Raw genomic sequence first — 19,260 nt, forward strand, 5'->3', positions numbered from 1 at the left:
GGTGCAGTATGACTACTGGCCATCGTCTTCTGCAGGCTGCAAATTAAAAGACAGTGGACTGCCAGTAGGACTCAATCGCCATGAGACGAAATAAGGGAAATGACCTGGCTGAGTCACTCCCATGTTTGCCCAGGCACCCGGATAAAAGAGCACCCAGAACTACATTGACGACAGCTACCAGTCATACTGCACTGTCTGCTGCCAAAAGGCAGAAACTCCTGCTGTGTAGCAATGCAGTACCACGTCCGCCAGCACCCAGGAGACATACGGTGATGGTTAGCTGAGCGGGCTCCATGCTTACCGTGGTATGGCGTCTGCACAGGTAACTCAAGAAAAAGGGTGCAAAACAATTGTCTGCCCTTGCTTTTATGGAGGGAGGGAGGGAACGGGGGCCTGACGATATGTACCCAGAACCACCCGCGACAATGTTTTAGTCCCATCAGGCACTGGGATTTCTACCCAGAATTCAAATGGGCGGTGGAGACTGCGGGAACTGTGGGATAGCTACCCACAGTGCAAAGCTCTGGAAGTCGACTGTTGCCTCGGTACTGTCGACACAGTCCGCCAACTACATGCACTTAGAGCATTTGTGTGGGAACACACACTCGACTGTATAAAAACGCTTTCTACAAAACCGACTTCTATAAATTTGACCTAATTTCGTAGTGTACACATACCTTCTGTGTGTTTATTTTAACAGATTAGGGAAGATATACTACTGGAGAAAGGCCTTGTATGTTCATCCTTTTTGGAGTATTTTAATGGTATCCCTTCTCGAGAAGATGTAATGGTTCTTTTGGAATCTGCTCAGTTTTGTTGTGCTTTGTGTTTTGTTGTGCTTTTGTCAGTTATGTAGCAGTTTTAATCTGAGAGTTTCAAGGTTAAATAAGGATCAATACCAGATCAGAGCCATGCGATGTTTTAGTAAGAGACTTTAATATACAACATTAGTAGATTTTTTTTTCATTCCTTTATTTTCATGATTCTTTTGGTGGTATTGAAACCTAATTTATAACATTGGCTAACCTCACTGGTATCACATAAGGCTGCATTCTCTCACCTTTCCTATTTGGCATTGCCATCTACTTCATTATAAGACAAAGTATAGATGGCTATAACACAGGCATTGCATGTTCAGCAACAGTATGCTGGAAGATCTGGATCTTGCTGATGACATAGTTCTTCTAATTGACAGCTGAACCAACATGCAAGCCAAGACCAAAAGCCTGTCAGGCATCTCAAAAAAGATGGAGTTAACAATCGGTTATGAAACAACAAATCTAATGAGAACCCAGCAAATCTAATGAGAACCCAGCAAAAGCCTTACATTAGATGATGAAAGAATACAAGAAGTAAGTCAATTTACTTATCTTGACAGAAATGTGCAAGCCATTGGAGATGACTACAGGGAGATAATGTCAACCTGGCAAGGTAGCAGCTGCATTTACCAGTTTAAACAAGATTTGTCATTAAATATCCACAATTTAAGTAACAATCTACAAATCCTCAGCTCAAATTTATTTCCCTCTTAATATATGGATGTGGAAGCTGAAAATCCACTAAAAATACAGACAGACATCAAAATGTCTTTGAAAGCCAGTGCCTTAGAAACACTAGGCATTGAATGGAATTAATTTATAATAATGCTAAGATTTCACAGAACTGAACAACCTCTTCTCTCTGAAGTTATCCAGAAAAGGAGGAGAAAATATTTGGGACATCTGTTGAGAATGAAGCCAGAGTATCTGCCATGGGATGTGTGGCATTGGGCAAGAGGAGGACCGTCTAAAAGGGGTCGAACAGAAAAATGTCTCAGTTGAACGCTACTCAGAGGGAAAACTTATAGGACTTAACAACATAGAGGATATGCAAAGAGTGGCTCATGACAGATTTCTTGTTCATGCCCTAAGCAATGTCTGACAGCACAGGAAAGATTGAAGCCTTACAGCTCAGTTACCAGTTGTTGAATTGAATTTACATGAAATATTTATGCTTTCCTGACTAATTCCATGAAGAACACAGAATAAGATACTTGCCTAGGTCATTGTTGTTCCTCTAGCAAGGTTTAATGCAAACAGAGGACACCATTTTTGACGTGTAAATGGGAAAGAAATGTAAAGTTTTATTATTGTTTTCTTCAATAAAATGTTGGCATGGGGGTATACAAACTCCACACTGGGCAACAAGGGGTTAAGGAGCTGCTCAGCCTGCCCTGCCCTAATCCACAAACTGGAGGAGGAGATAAAAGGAAGCAGAACAGCTCACTTGGGGGCAGATCAGGGAAGAAACCAGACCTGCAACTTGTGTCTCCTGAGGGAAGGCAGGATCTCTTCCTAGAACAGCTGCCCAAAGGTCCTTCCCTGAGGGAAGGGAAGACCTGATGCAGATATGCCCCACCTCCCCAAATGGACTCAGTTGGTTTGTGTTAATTCCCCTTTGTTTTGTTTATGGACTATTCGAGCAGGGGTGAGACTTGGCACTGATCTCGCGGAGAGCCAAGCCAGAGGAGGGAGCAGCCACCACCCTGAGAAAGAGGGAGTCACCACACTATGAATGGCCACAAGGAGTGCCAAGCAGTGAACTGACCCTCTTTGCATCTCCTCACCACCAGTGGCAAACTCAGGACAATTGTGGGGCACCTTAAGACTGTCTTCTTTGGGCCACTTCTTGTCAGACATTTGATAGCCCTCACAGGGCCATAGGCCAGAGTCCAATGGAGGGGGAGGGCCTGGGCTCCCCTACCAAACCCCCTTCTGCAGTTTGAAGGGCCTAAACCCTGACCACTGGCAACACAACTCCATGAACAATGGCCATCACAAATGTATATAATAACTTATTTGGGTTTTACTTGTCATACATTTTTGTGTTATCAGTTTGGAATAGCCAATCAGACACCATCACTGCAACTTCCAGTCCACTGAGAGGCAGATACCTCAATTACTAAGAACAAATAGGCAAAGAAAGCACCTACTATGTTTCTGATAAAATAATAATTTCCTATTTTGAAATATTAAACCTTATGGACACTCACCTTAACAAGTTTCAATTAAGTTCTACTCTTATCTATATGTGTGGTTTTGATAGATCAGTGGGTTTCAAATGTTTTATCTGGGGAACCACTTTATAAGAATAAAAACCTTTTATGAGCCTCTATTTTCCCTCCTGATCTCACTACTTAGTTTTGGGCGGGGGAGGGAAGATTCATTCTGCAGACTACCAGAAAGGCTCATCAGACCATTGCTGGGTCATGTACCACAGCTACAGAACCATCTCACTAGCTGAATATAAAACCACAAACCTAGCCTTTTACTTTAATTTTTAACCCAGATAAAAGCAGTGATATCATATAAGCAGAGTATTTTCGTTACAATAATTTCCTGTAGAATAAAAAATAAATACCTAAAATCAAGGATCAACTTCCTGTCCAAATTTAATATAAAGAGAAGTTATCGCTAAAGTTTAAAAAAAAATTAGAAGAAATTCTTCACTTTTTAATAGATATATTCTTCAATAAAGTTCCATTAGAGACAACTTAAAAAAAATCTACTAAACTGAAACTGAGGCTCTGTTTAGCTAATGTAGTGAAACTCCTGGATGAGATCCCTTATAAAAAATAAAAATTATTGATTTTATATGCATGCTTCACAAATATCAGAGATTTTGTGGTGCAACATGTATGGGAAATACATCTCACCTATTGTAGAAATATGTACATTGTCTGGACGGGAATAAGGGAGCCATTCTGTCCTTGCAATATGACACAGAAATTGGAGAACAACATGCCTAATTCAGGGGAAAGTCCCACTGGGTTTTAAATAACTTCTAGTGGTCAGGATCTCTCTTTCAGTAGCACAATGCCCCCTAATATCACCCCAGGGCATTAGATCATTGCAGGCTGAGCTAGAAGACACCTGCCTGCTGGATACCCATCCACACTTCCTGCAACTGCTAGGTTGTCCTAGATGGTCTTCTAGCATCCAAGTACTGGCCATCCCTTCTTTGCTTATAAAATCTGACAAACTCAAAGCCCAAGGAGGCTTGGCAACAGATGAAGTTGGATAGAAGAAATCCTTGCTTCTAAAATGTTAAATGTTTTATCATCAGTGGGAGGATGTAATGTATATCTGAATTATTTGAGGGTCGGGACATGATGATTCATGACATATTTTGAGTCAAAATTGTATCTGTTCTAATAAATTGTGTGTGTTATAATACCTGTCTAAATCCTCTGTCATTTGGCAAAACAAACACGCACATTTTTTCCCCCTTAAGCAGCCATGACTAAATCTAATAGTGAGATGATTTAATAATTACATAATAATAATGGGCCAGATCATGCTCCCTGGGTAACTTTTATTTCCACCTTTCTTCACAGTAACTCAAGGTCCTTTTCATATATTAATAATTAACTCTAGCAACTCCTGAGTCAGATCTGTGAAATGGAGATAATAATATTATTTGTGGGAAAGCGGAGGCACAGCAGAGCACTAAATGTTGTCAGGCCCTCCAGCATTACTAATTAATCCTGACTTTTTATTCCATCATGGTTATGTAATCTTTTAGCCTATTGCCGGTACTTCTAATATTCTTGTGATCCAATGCTATCCAAATTAACATATAAATTTCTCAATCCAAAACTTTCTTTCTTAATTTTTCCCTTTGAAAACTCAGCATATTACTGAAGTGTCATCTTTTGGAAGAATCCTTGCACTAGTGAGCAGTTAGTTAGATGACTATTGCCATTGAAATCAGGGGGTCTACTTGCATGAATAAGCCTTTAATTTCTAAGGGCTGTGACCCAGTGTCTGGGATAGACCACACTGAAAATGCCATACTGAGGGCAGACTGCAAGAAATAGGGCAGACAATCCCCAAAATTGGTGGTATATTCTGTAATTAGATTCACCAAGCGAGTAACAAAAGAACTTCTAGTTAACCAGCATGGTGTTACAGAAGCCAAACTCAGTCCCCTCTATGCATTCCAACCCTTGCATCCCATACAGACAAACAGGTCTAGTATAATGAGAGATTACAGAAAACCCAATTCACCATATGTGAGGTTCTATTTCTTCTTTCATATGGCTGGTGTAGAGCAGTAACTACAATTTTACCTGAAATGGATTGAGCCAAGTGGCTACATCAGAAGTGGCAGAATTTATTGCAGTAATGCCTCCTTCATATTTATAAATTGGGCAGTAGGTGGAGATATGTTTGATGGTCTGTCATGGGGAACCACACTCACATACCAGGAAGTCCTTGATTTTCTATTTGTGCATTAGATATCCGCATCTACCATGGTTGGTTTGAATTTGGTTCAGAGTTGACCAACATGACCGTGGAAGGTCAAATCCAGAAACCTTCTGCATGGGCTCTGATGTGTGAGGCTCTACTATCCCAAAGGATCAGACACTTACCCTCAGGTCAATATGTATCTCAGATCATGCCCAAATATCACTGTCAGTCATTCCTTTGTAAACTAACTAAGGATTTTATTAATAAGATAAAAGGATAGAGTTATAAATGCTTAATAGATCATATACTTGCAAATTATTGCAAAGTCCTTATATCACTTTGTAGCAGTGATGGAATAGACCGCTGGCTTGCAAAAGTCTCTCTGGTAACTTCCAAAGACTGGAAGGGTCCTCAGTCCGTAGTTCAAAATACTCCTTTTAGTTCTAAATCCACAGTCCAGAGAACTGAAGCAGGAAATGAGGCAAAATGGAGATGTCTCAAGTGTCTCATATCCTTTGCCATGTGCATGGAAATTTACTGTCCCAAAAAAAAGCCCACAGCCCCTGTGTATGGGAAGTTATTGATCCATGATGGAGTCTAGGGTTACATGTCCTTACATGCTTTGCTGACTCATAGGGTCAGGCATTGCCCATATTCTTTCTGAGACATTCACAGGAAAGGCTTATTTGGCGGGATGAGTTTCCTCAATGGCCGGTTGTGAGCTGAGTGTCCTTAATGGGCCATCAACACATACCTGACTAGCTCTGATGTAAATCTAGCTAGGGAGTGTCACCCCAATATACAACACATGTTTGAGATACAGATACTGCTGGAAACACACAGTATTCATAACTTCAGATACAAAGATGACACATGGATTTAATCAGGATAATCATATGTGATAGAATGTAACTTTTCCATTGACACCTTACATGATACTTTATATAAAATTTGTTGCAACTCTATAACAGTGCTAGTAATACTGATACAAATGGTCATTTTTAATCATAAAGCACCACTAGAGATTCATAGTCTAGCCCAGAAAGCAGTAACATTTTCTCCTGTATTAAGGATATTAGTGCCACTGACCTTAAAATGATATGTTGAATCAGCCTCCAATGGAAGCAGGTTTCTTCCCTGTATCTGATATATTTTGTGTTCTCTTATACAAGATAAATTGAATTACATAATATCTAGATCACAAAATTTAAATATTTTAGGTTGTATTAGAGAAGCTGCATGTCACAGCCATAGATTTCTGTTGCCATTTATTATTCTTGGAGGAAGAGTAATTTAATAACAATGATAAAATCATAAAAGTTCCTTGTTTAACTAAGACCTTGTTGTAAGCTGGACAAGCATAAGTCCATGGGGCCGGATGCGCTGCATCCGAGAGTGCTAAAGGAGTTGGCGGATGTGATTGCAGAGCCATTGGCCATTATCTTTGAAAACTCATGGCGATTGGGGGAGGTCCCGGACGACTGGAAAAAGGCTAATGTAGTGCCCATCTTTAAAAAAGGGAAGGAAGAAAGAAAGATCCGGGGAACTACAGGTCAGTCAGCTTCACCTCAGTCCCTGGAAAAATCATGGAGCAGGTCCTCAAGGAGTCAATTCTAAAGCACTTAGAGGAGAGGAAAGTGATCAGGAACAGTCAGCATGGATTCACCAAGGGCAAGTCATGCCTGACTAATCTAATTGCCTTCTACGACAAGATAACTGGCTCTGTGGATGAGGGGAAAGCAGTGGACATGTTGTTCCTTGACTTTAGCAAAGCTTTTGACATGGTCTCCCACAGTATTCTTGCCAGCAAGTTAAAGAAGTATGGATTGGATGAATGGACTACAAGGTAGGTAGAAAGCTGGCTAGATCATTGGGCTCAACGGGTAGTGATCAATGGCTCCTTGTCTAGTTGGCAGCCAGTATCAAGTGGGTTCCCAAGGGTTGATGGGGCCAGTTTTGTTCCATATATTCATCAATAATCTGGAGGATGGTGTGGATTGCACCCTCAGCAAGTTTGCAGATAACACTAAACTGGGAGGAGTGGTAGATATGCTGGAGAGTAGGGATAGGATATAGAGGGCCCTAGACAAATTAGAGGATTTGGCCAAAAGAAATCTGATGAGGTTCAACAAGGACAAGCGCAGAGTCCTGCACTTAGGACGGAAGAATCCCATGCACCACTACAGACTAGGAACCAAATGGCTAGGCAGCAGTTCTGCAAAAAAGGACCTAGGGGTTACAGTGGACGAGAAGCTGGATATGAGTCAACAGTGTGCCCCTGTTGCCAAGAAGGCCAATGGCATTTTGGGATGTATAAGTAGGGGCACTGCCAGGATATTGAGGGACATGATTTTTCCCCTCTATTTGACATTGGTGAGGCCTCATCTGGAGTACTGTGTCCAGTTTTGGGCCCCACACTACAAGAAGGATGTGAAAAAATTGGAAAAATCCAGCAGAGGGCAACAAAAATGATTAGGGGACTGGAACACATGATTTAGGAGGAGAAGCTGAGAGAACTGGGATTGTTTAGTCTGCAGAAGAGAAGAATAAGGGGGGATTTGATAGCTGCTTTCAACTACCTGAAAGGGGGTTCCAAAGAGGATGGATCTAGACTGTTCTCAGTGGTAGCAGCTGACAGAATAAGGAGTATTGGTCTCAAGTTGCAGTCGAGGAGGTTTAGGTTGGATATTAGGAAAAACATTTTCATTAGGAGGGTGGTGAAGCACTGGAATGTTACCTAGGGAGGTGGTGGAATCTCCTTCCTTAGAAGTTTTTAAGGTCAGGCTTGACAAAACCCTGCCTGGAATGATTTAGTTGGGGATTGATCCTGCTTTGAGCAGGGGGTTGGACTAGATAAGTTCCTGAGGTCCCTTCCAACCTTTATATTCTATGCTTCCTGCACTAGGAAATTAGGTCAGGCAGGGATGTGAAAAATCCACCCCACTAAGCAATGCATTTAAGCCAACAAAACCCCAGGTGTAGATACCATTAGGTTGACAGGAGAACTCACCCATCAAGTTAACTACACTTCTCAGGGAGATTGAGTACCTATGCCAATGGGAGAAGCATGACTAGTATTAAAGCTATCCAAGCATATGTGATCCTAACCTATTTTGTTGCATGAGCTAGCATTGTTTTGTTTTGTTGTCTGTTGACACCTAGGTATGAGCCCCAAGAGGATTCTGAAACTAAGGGTGGTATTGACTATATTAAACCTTATTTACTCATAAGGATTTTTTTTCTTTAAAGCATCCCACTCTCTTTTGGAGGACTCTGTGTCCATAAAAGTGGAAAAGCTAGGGAGAAAGGAGCATTTAAAGTTTAGCGTTTCATTTAATAACCATTGTAGACAAACTCATGCTGCTTCTTATGGTGCAATTACTCTGGAATCCCAAATCTTCTGAGGTTTCATACTTGTCAAAATAGAACTGAAATACGAGGTTGTCATTATGAATACCATAGGCGAATCTACCAAATCTGACCACAAAAGCTTGCTGCTGTGGCTTAGGGTGACCATATGTCCCTTTTTAAAGCCCTGTCCTCACTGTCCCTACTTTTTTTTCAAAAGGAGGCATTTGTCCCATTTGCTCTTGCTGACTTTTTTTGTCAAAAAAGTGGGGTGTGGTGTGGAGGAACATGCGGGTGTTGGGGGGCGAGTAGAGATGCCAGCTCCAAGAGGCAGAGTTGGGGTGGGGGTTTTTCAGCAAGGGGTGACTGCCTTGCATGAGGGGGGTGCTCGGGTAAATGGCTGGGGATGTCCCCTTTTCTCTTTGGGAAATATGGTCACCCTATATGTGGCTTCAATTGTGATAACAATTTTGCTGTCATCATTGCTTCTTGGCATAGAGTAGAAATCCCTTGTTTGTCTCTGACTTTGAGAATACTTTGGCAAAGAGTTCACTGTGAATCCCAGAAGATGTTTTTATTTTAATTAAATTTAAAATATAAATTTTTTTTAAAAGCCCCAATGCGTCAGGGCTGAGAAAAGAGGAGAGTTTCTGCAGCAAGTAGAAAAGGACAGGTCCAAAAAACTTGGGGTTAAAAAAAATGATGTATTAAAATGTGCTAAAGCTTTATTATAAAAACATATGTAGTACTTGTGTCTTTAGGTGCCTTTTGCTCTCCCACTGAGAAGTCTGTTTCATATTAAAAGTGTATATATAAGAAAAGGGGAAAGAAATATTTCCAAAAAATTAAATGAAATATCAAAATAAAAAATCCATTTTTTAACATTAAGCGACTCCAGGGACTGATTTACTTAGAGATTAATGCACTTCTTGGGACAACAGCCTTGAACCTAACAGTGCACTAGAGTCATGTGTTAATGATCTAGTAAAACACATCCTATTGTGTCTTAGTGTTGTAGCTAGAAAGATAATGCAGTGCATACGTCTTCCTCAGAATTTAAGGGATTATTAACAATGTGTTGACCACGAAAGCCAACGTATTGTTTCTTTTAAAAATTAACAGTACTAGTGTTCTTCTTATCCTGTAATCAGCTGCTGTGCTGCTTATTAGAGACTCATTCCTTTGAGAGGACATTGAAGTGCTTGAAATTCATTTAGACACTCAATATATATTTTACAATGAAAAACAAAGGGATTTTTCACCCTAAAACATAATGCTTTACATATTCAGGGCCCGAGCCTGGAAGGTGCTGTGTAGGTTGGGATTGGGGTGGGGTGGGGAGGGGTGGGGTGGGAGAGGAGAGGAGTTGTAGCAAAGCATATTAGGACTTTGAAGGCTCAGCCCAGATTTCTGTTTTTTTTATTAGGTCTGGGCTTTTAAGGCCAGGGATCCTGGGAACTGTAGTCCTTAGAGGGGACATGTGACTGCAGACTGGCCATAAAAGGGGCAACTTTCCTCCTAGTAGAGATCAGGGGGCTGTGTGTAGGAGCTGTTCTCGCGGGTTATTCTCCATTGTAGAAAGTGGAACTCTGGACTACAGAGAGCTGCAGTCAATGCTAGGTGCTGTGATGTTTTTTTACAGTATTTGTATTTTAAAATAACCTAAATATTTATTAAATATGTTTTCTGAGACTAAATAAAGAGAATGGCACAGGAAAGACCTGGTAAGAATCTTGTTGCAGAGAGAGATTTGAGGAAAGCAGCAGCTTGGTTAGAGATTAAGCTCTCCAGAGTCATGAGCCTGTGCTAGCACTGGCATGGTTCCCTGCTGAGAAGAAACCAAGAGAAGGACTTGAAAGCTGCTTAAGAGGAGATCTGGGAAAAAGGAAAAGCCAAGGATCTGAAGTGAAACAGATGGGGGTTCCCTATGGGATGTGAGCTGGGAAACTGTGACCAACAACACTGACAACCCTTGTCTCCTGCTTGATCGTTTGGCTTCTGTCATCATGTTCACCTACCACAGCCCAGTGGCCAGCTCTACACTAAAAAAATTCTCCTGGCACAGCTAGGAAAGTGGAAAATTCACACCCCTAGGTGACATAACTATACCAGCAGAACCCCCCAGTGTACATGCAACTAAGCTGACAGAAGAGGGTTTCTGTTGGGTTAGCTATTGCTTTTGAAGGCAGTGGGATTACTATGTCAGCAGAAGAATTTCTTCTGTTGGCCTGTGCAGTATCTATGCTACAGGACTGTGAAGGCATAGGTTCTGCAGTGTAGATATAGCCACAACTCACTTGCAGCAGACACCTTTGTGTGTTAGTCAGGCTGCGGCTGTGGCCTGGTGTACACGTAAAAATTAGATTGCCCTAGCTGCATTGCTGTGGACTGTGAAAAAATTTGTGCTCTGAGCACTGTAGTTAGGTTGACCTAAACCCCTGTAAAGAGTGAACCAAAAACAATTTTTTTTTCAAAATTTTTGGTAAATCAAAGAGTCAAAAAAAAAAATTGTTTGGGACCAAAGGCACATTTAGTTTTGATTTTGATTGTCTTTTATGGGATTTTTTTAATTAAAAAAAGGACATCTCAAAACAAAGTTATTTTTAATCCAAAAATTGTTCTTTTTCAAAACTGTCCAAATTTTCTTTTTTACCTTTTTGGATTTTTTTTTTCCTGTTTTTGCTTTTGTTTGGTTTACATGAACAATTCAGTGAAACGAACACAAATCCACAAAATGTTTGAGTGTCACCAAACCTGAATTTTTGGCCAAAATTTTGCCCAGCTCTAGTTGTAGATGCCTATGCTTTTCGAGGCCTTGATAAATTAAAGGATTTTCTGTTTATTGTTTGTTTTTTAAAAGTATATATAAGAGCTGAGATAGAATATGCAAAAGTCTATTTATTGATTTACATGAGACCCTGTTTTAGTCTGATAAAAATAGCTTAGTAGGATAGGTGCTACTTATTATCATGCATAGGGAAAAGTTCCCATAACCTAAAGGGGTAACTAAACCTTCTCTAGCCCCTTCTTCATCAGACATAGATGAGTGACTGCACATTTTATGGGAACTAAACAGGATAATCATCTCACATCTTGTTCATCAGTTCCACTCAAAAATGGAATGCATGTGTACACCCTGATGAGAGCAGAATAGACCTCCAGCTGCACTGACATAATAGATAGAGATATAATGGGGTACTGCAGGGCTTTGTAACTTTTGTGGGACTGAGACACTCATTTTCACCTGCTGTTGTATGTCTGAGTACTAATGAGCCATGAGTATGGATGATATGATGACTCATATGTCGCATTTAAATGCATAAATTGCTTTACATTCATCATCAACAGCAACAAATTGCTCAGAAAAATAAAGTATGCAAGATAAAATAAATTAGATAAAAGCAAATATAAAAAGCAAGATGAGCTAAAAAGCAATAAATAAAGAACACCTGCCAAAACTTTATGAAAAACAAACTGTATATAGGGTCACATGCTAATATGTGTTGTTGTAGTTAATATAGTGGGTCTGAGTCTCCTCTGCCTTCTTAGTTGTGTAGTCATTTCAACCTGTGCAAAATGAATACAAAGTTGGTGCAAAATGCTATCACGTGCATGTGTGTGGAATTTGGATTTGATAGTGTCTTACACCTTTACATAGGTGTGAATGACAATGTCATATGCAAGTAGGGTGACCAGACAGCAAATGTGAAAAATCACGACAGAGGATGGAGGGTAATAGGAGCCTATATAAGAAAAAAGAAAAGGAATACTTGTGGAACCTTAGAGACTAACAAATTTATTTTGAGCATAAGCTACAGCTCACTTCATCAGATGCATTTGGTGGAAAATACAGTGGAGTGATTTATATACACACACAGAGAACATGAAACAATGGGTTTTATCACACACTGTAAGGAGAGTGATCACTTAAGATGTGCTACTACCAGCAGGAGGGGAGAAGGAGGAAAACCTTTTATGGTGATAATCAAAGTGGGCCATTTCCAGCAGTTAACAAGAACGTCTGAGGAACAGTAGCGGGTGGAGGAGAAATAACATGGGGAAATAGTTTTACTTTGGGTAATGACCCATCGACTCCCAGTCGCTATTCAAGCCTAAGTTAATTGTATCCAGTTTGCAAATTAATTCCAATTCAGCAATCTCTCGTTGGAGTCTGTTCTTGAAGTCTTTTTGTTGAAGGATAGCCACTGTCAGGTCTGTAATCAAGTGACCGGAGAGATTGAAGTGTTCTCCAATTGGTTTTTGAATGTTATAATTCTTGACGTCTGATTTCTGTCCATTTATTTTTTTACATAGAGACTGTCCAGTTTGACCAATGTACATGGCAGAGGGGCATTGCTGGCACATGATGGCATATATTACATTGGTAGATGCGCAGGTGAACGAGCCTCTGATAGTGTGGCTGATGTGATTAGGCCCTATAATGGTGTCCCCTGAATAGATATGTGGACACAGTTGGCAACAGGCTTTGTTGCAAGGATAGATTACTGGGTTAGTGGTTCTGGTGTGTGGTGTGTGGTTGCTGGTGAGTATTTGCTTCAGATTGGGGGGCTGTCTGTAAGCAAGGACTGGTCTGTCTCCCAAGATCTGTGAGAGTGATGAGTCGTCTTTCAGGATAGGTTGTAGATCCTTGATGATGCACTGGAGACATTTTAGTTGGGGGCTGAAGGTGGTGGCTAGTGGCGTTCTGTTATTTTCTTTGTTGGGCCTTTCCTGTAGTTGGTGACTTCTGGGTACTCTTCTGGCTTTGTCAATCTGTTTCTTCACTTCAGCAGGTGGGTATTGTAGTTGTAAGAATGCATGATAGAGATCTTGTAGGTGTTTGTCTCTGTCTGAGGGGTTGGAGCAAATGCGGTTATATCGTAGAGCTTGACTGTAGACAATGGATCGTGTGGTGTGATCTGGATGAAAGCTAGAGACATGTAGGTCAGTAGGTTTCCGATATAGGGTGGTGTTTATGTGACCATCGCTTATTAGCACCGTAGTGTCCAGGAAGTGGATCTCTTGTGTGGACTGGTCCAGGCTGAGGTTGATGGTGGGATGGAAATTGTTGAAATCATGGTGGAATTCCTCAAGGGCTTCTTTTCCCTGGGTCCAGATGATGAAGATGTCATCAATGTAGCGCAAGAAGAGTAGGGGCATTAGGGGACGAGAGCTGAGGAAGCGTTGTTCTAAGTCAGCCATAAAAATGTTGGCATACTGTGGGGCCATGAGGGTACCCATCACAGTGCTGCTGATTTGAAGGTATACATTGTCCCCAAATGTGAAATAGTTATGGGTGAGGACAAAGTCACAAAGTTCAGCCACCAGGTTTGCCGTGACATTATAGGGGATACGGTTCCTGACAGCTTGTAGTCCATCTTTGTGTGGAATGTTGGTGTAGAGGGCTTCTACATCCATAGTGGCCAGGATGGTGTTCTTATGAAGATCACCGATGGATTGTAGTTTCCTCAGGAAGTCAGTGGTGTCTCGAAGATAGCTGGGAGTGCTGGTAAAGTAGGGCCTGAGGAGGGAGTCTACATAGCCAGACAATCCTGCTGTCAGGGTGCCAATGCCTGAGATGATGGGACGTCCAGGATTTCCAGGCTTATGGATCTTGGGTAGCAGATAGAATATCCCAGGTCGGGGTTCCAGGGGTGTTTCTGTGTGGATTTGTTCTTGTGCTTTTTCAGGGAGTTTCTTGAGCAAATGCTGTAGTTTCTTTTGGTAACCCTCTGTGGATCATAGGGTAATGGCTTGTAGAAAGTGGTGTTGGAGAGCTGCCTAGTAGCCTCTTGTTCATATTCTGACCTATTCATGATGACGACAGCACCTCCTTTGTCAGCCTTTTTGATTATGATGTCAGAGTTGTTTCTGAGGCTGTGGATGGCGTGTTCTGCACGGCTGAGGTGATGGGGCAAGTGATGCTGCTTTTCCACAATTTCAGCCCTGGCACGTCCGCGGAAGCACTCTATGTAGAAGTCCAGTCTGCTGTTTCGACCTTCAGGAGGAGTCCACCCAGAATCCTTCTTTTTGTAGTGTTGGTAGGAAGGTCTCTGTGGGTTAATATGTTGGTCAGTGGTGTGTTGGAAATAGTCCTTGAGTCTGAGACGTCGAAAATAGGATTATAGGTCACCACAGAACTGTATCATGTTCGTGGGGGTGGAGGGGCAGAAGGAGAGGCCCCGAGATAGGACAGATTCTTCTGCTGGGCTAAGAGTATAGTTGGATAGATTAAAAATATTGCTGGGTGGGTTAAGGGAACTACTGTTGTGGCCCCTTGTGGCATGTAGTAGTTTAGATAGTTTAGTGACCTTTTTCTTTTGTAGAGAAGAAAGTGTGTGTTGTAGATGGCTTGTCTAGTTTGTATAAAGTCCAGCCATGAGGAAGTTTGTGTGGAAAGTTGGTTCTTTATGAGAGTATCTAGTTTTGAGAGCTCATTCTTAATCTTTCCCTGTTTGCTGTAGAGGATGTTGATCAGGTGGTTCCGCAGTTTCTTTGAGAGTGTGTGGCACAAGCTGTCAGCATAGTCTGTGTGGTATGTAGATTGTAATGGATTTTTTACCTTCAGTCCTTTGGTATGATGTCCATCTGTTTGCATTTGGAGAGGAAGACGATGTCTTTCTGTATCTGTATGTGTTTTTTCATGAAGTTGATAGATTTCTACTCCATACAGATTGACAGAGCCAGAAGAGTATCCAGAAGTCACCTACTACAGGACAGGCCCAACAAAGAAAATAACAGAACGCCACTAGCCATCACCCATCATCACCTTCAGCCCCCAACTAAAACCTCTCCAACGCATCATCAACCTAACCTGAAGGACAACCCATCGCTCTCACAGATCTTGGGAGACAGGCCAGTCCTTGCTTACAGACAGCCCCCCCAACCTGAAGCAAATACTCACCAGCAACCACACACCACACAACAGAACCACTAACCCAGGAACCTATCCTTGCAACAAAGCCTGTTGCCAACTCTGTCCACATATCTATTCAAGGGACACCATCATAGGGCCTAATCACATCAGCCACACTATCAGAGGCTCGTTCACCTGTGCATCTACCAATGTAATATATGCCATCATGTGCCAGCAATGCCCCTCTGCCATGTACATTGGTCAAACTGGATAGTCTCTACGTAAAGGAATAAATGGACAGAAATCAGATGTCAAGAATTATAACATTCAAAAACCAATTGGAGAACACTTCAATCTCTCCGGTCACTCGATTACAGACCTGACAGTGGCTATCCTTTCAACAAAAAAACTTCAAAAACAGACTCCAACGAGAGATTGCTGAATTGGAATTAATTTGCAAACTGGATACAATTAGGCTTGAATAGAGCCTAAACTTAGGCTTGAATAGAGACTGGGAGTGGATGGGTCATTACCCAAAGTAAAACTATTTCCCCATGTTATTTCTCCCCCACCGCACCCCACCCCCTACTGTTCCTCAGATGTTCTTGTTAACTGCTGGAAATGGCCCACCTTGATTATCACCATAAAAGGTTTTCCTCCTACCCTCCTCCCCCTTCCTGCTGGTAATAGCTCATCTTAAGTGATCACTCTCCTTACAGTGTTACATGATAAAACCCATTTTTTCATGTTCTCTGTCTGTGTATATAAATCTCCCCACTGTATTTTCCACCAAATGCATCTGATGAAATGAACTGTAGCTCATGAAAGCTTATGCTCTAATAAATTTGTTAGTCTCTAAGGTTCCACAAGTACTCCTTTTCTTTTTTGCGAATACAGACTAACACGGCTGCTACTCTGAAACCTATATAAGAAAAAGACCCAAAAATCGGGACTGTCCCTATAAAATCAGGACATCTGGTCAAGACATTTCCAACATCTGGTCAAGACAGTTCAGGTACAGGTCAGTAGTATACAATAGTAATTTATCTTGTTCTTGATTTCATTTTCTGTGCAACTAATCTGAAGATTTTTCTTTTTGTTTGTGGAAGACAAAGAAAGAACTTTGGTATCATAAAATTTGCCCCGAGCGTCATTGGTGGTTGTTTTAGGCTTTCTCACAAAAGGGATCTATGTGCTGAAGAAGAACTCCAGACTTGTTGATTGTGGCTAGCTCCTTAGGGCTCTGATCCAAAGACCACTAAATCAGTGAAAGTCTTTAATAAGTATAGTTCAGGACTGAAACAAGAAAGATTTGCTAGATAATACTCCCTGGTTTAGGAGAGTCTGAAAGATGTTTCTCATGAAAATAGTCACCAATAATTAAAATAAATAGGCCCTGATGATATTTATATAGACTGGCTTCCCTTTCAAGAATAAGAACAAAATATTATTTCAGGAACATCCAGAAACCCAGACAAATAAAAATGCTTCACTTAATTATGAAAAGCTTACTGTTTTAGTGATACAGCAATAGGATCCATATTTTTTCACACCCTTCAGCTTTTATTCCTATTTGTCATATGTTTGTATGTGTGTTCTTTACTGAAACTTTATCTTATTATTTTTTGTTTTCATAGCAGCTGAGGAATGCTGCATGTCATGTATACTTTTCAACAAATAACTAACTAGCTCCAAAATAAAAACCTCCCCCAGGGTTTTCAGAGCTTTCTCTCATCTGAATGCTTCTATCAGTCTCTCCCTAGATACTGCAACCCTTGTTTGTTTTTATTTTTGTTTGTTTCACTTGTGGAAGGACAGTACTTCCAGTAGTTAGGTAAAGTCAACCACCTCAAGGTGGAGAAAGAACATGTATGGGGAGCAGACTCTTCAGTTTTCCTGCCCTAATAAGGAGTGTTCCATAAAATGAGGAATGCTTAGGAGGAATTCTGCTGCACAGTACTTATGCGTATTCAACTACACAGCACAGTTCTAGTCCTGAGTCTCCCTAAATTCTTAACTACCATACACTCTGACTTCCCCCACCCAGTTCATCGCCTCCAAAAGCATCAAACCGGATCCTCAGATGCTAGTTTGCTTTTGCACATACCCTCAACAGAGTTCGCATACCAGAGATCTGCTTCAGGTTAAAATTTTAAAAAAGGGTTATTTAATGGAAAAATCACAGATTCAAAGATGAAATAACAAGGAAAGTAAACATGTACAAGTTATACATAAAATAAACCTAAAACCACAACCTCAGGCTTTACACTTTTAGATTAGATAAAAATTCCTTTTCTAATACAGGTTTCAGAGTGGTAGCCATGTTAGTCTGTATCAGCACAAGTACTCTTTGTTCTTTTTCTAATACAAGTTACCTATTGCCTTTGAACTGTTTCCCAGCATACCCCCTGTCATGGAGAGGATCCAGTATTTCAAGGACAGCACCTGCCAATTGACTGTTATTCAGTTTCTAAATGAAGTCCTCAGTTTCAAGCCTCCTTTTTAAAAGGTTATTTTTTTCCTTTTTTTCTTCAGGCATTGTGACTCAAGTTTATTCAGGGTGGGGTAATTCTAGCCAGCAGGTCTCATTTTCTTCCCATTAACTCTAATGGCCCCTCATTTGTCTTTTCCTGGATTATACAATGTTTGCTGCTTGGAGCTAGTCTTGTCTGATTGGGGAGGCAGCCCCTCCCTGCCTGACTGCACCACAAATTATGAACACAGTTTTCTATATACACAAATACATAAATGCATAACTGCAGTCTGTATACATATCTAATGATGAGCATTAAGTTTAGAACATTATAAGCTTTCATAAAAGACCTTACTTGGCCTGTTTTTATAGCACACTGTCATATTATTCAACCAGATGATTCAACTGCATATTCTTTGGGATTCATACCCTGTTATCCCCTAGGTGTCTGGACCCTGATTGCCACAGCTTCAAGAAAAAAGACTGACTTGAAAAAAATATTGTCTTAACATGAAAACTTCAGAGTAATGGAGGGAAAATAAAAGAAAAGTTTTTCTTGCCTACATCAATCTCTGATAAATCTCAAATATATTGCAAATCATATATCAAATATAGTTATCTCATCTCTGAACAGACTAACCACATTCCCACTTAATTAAAACAGCCATATTATAAAGGAGAAAGCTCAGAGGCTGATAGGGAACAAGATTCAAGCAGAAAGAGGAAATACTAGCATCCCTGAAATGAAGGATGATAGGCAAATAACAATGTATCTGACAGTCAAGAATGATCAATTCAGAAATTTCTGCCAAATCATTTTAATCTTCTGAAAATGAATTTAGTGCTCAAAACTGATAGTTTCATGGAAATGGTATTTTCAAACCCCTGTCTTTGGAACAAAAGAATGTAATAGGTGCCCAGAGCTGTACAACTAAATTGAGGCTGTCATAAAAGAAATGCTGTCAAATAATTCACCAGGAGTTGATGGATTTCTGGCTGATTTTTATAAACCATTCACAAAACAGCTATCCCCATTGACCACAGATTACATATATACACATTCCACAGTAGAGATTTATACCACTGGCTCTGTACTTCGGGACATGGCAATAGCAAAGAGTTTCCATTACAAGTCTTTTTTTGGACCCCCTACTAACTCCCTACTAACCTCAAAAACCCCAGACAAAACAATTCTTCCATTGGCCTGAAACTTGTGCTTCATTTCTTATTGGAGAAGAATGTTTTGGGAATATTTGAACTAAATTGAAACAATCTTTCAAACAGCCTGGGTTTAGAAAAATTTCTGCTTGTTCAGTTGAATAAAATTATACTATCTTTTTTTTTTGGTCTAA

General features: G+C 40.7%; 1 long non-coding RNA gene across 2 annotated transcripts in view; it reads left to right on the forward strand.

The window, feature by feature from the left end:
* Positions 1-18,878, forward strand: part of LOC122458737 — a 54,311-nt gene extending 35,433 nt beyond the window's left edge. For both annotated transcript variants that reach the window (XR_006278941.1, XR_006278940.1), the window contains exon 2: positions 18,353-18,878. This is a non-coding gene — a long non-coding RNA (uncharacterized LOC122458737). The remainder of the gene's footprint in view (positions 1-18,352) is intronic.
* The last annotated feature ends 382 nt before the right edge of the window (positions 18,879-19,260 follow it).

This window comes from Dermochelys coriacea, chromosome 2, assembly GCF_009764565.3.
Source record: "Dermochelys coriacea isolate rDerCor1 chromosome 2, rDerCor1.pri.v4, whole genome shotgun sequence".
Lineage (NCBI taxonomy): Eukaryota > Metazoa > Chordata > Testudines > Dermochelyidae > Dermochelys > Dermochelys coriacea.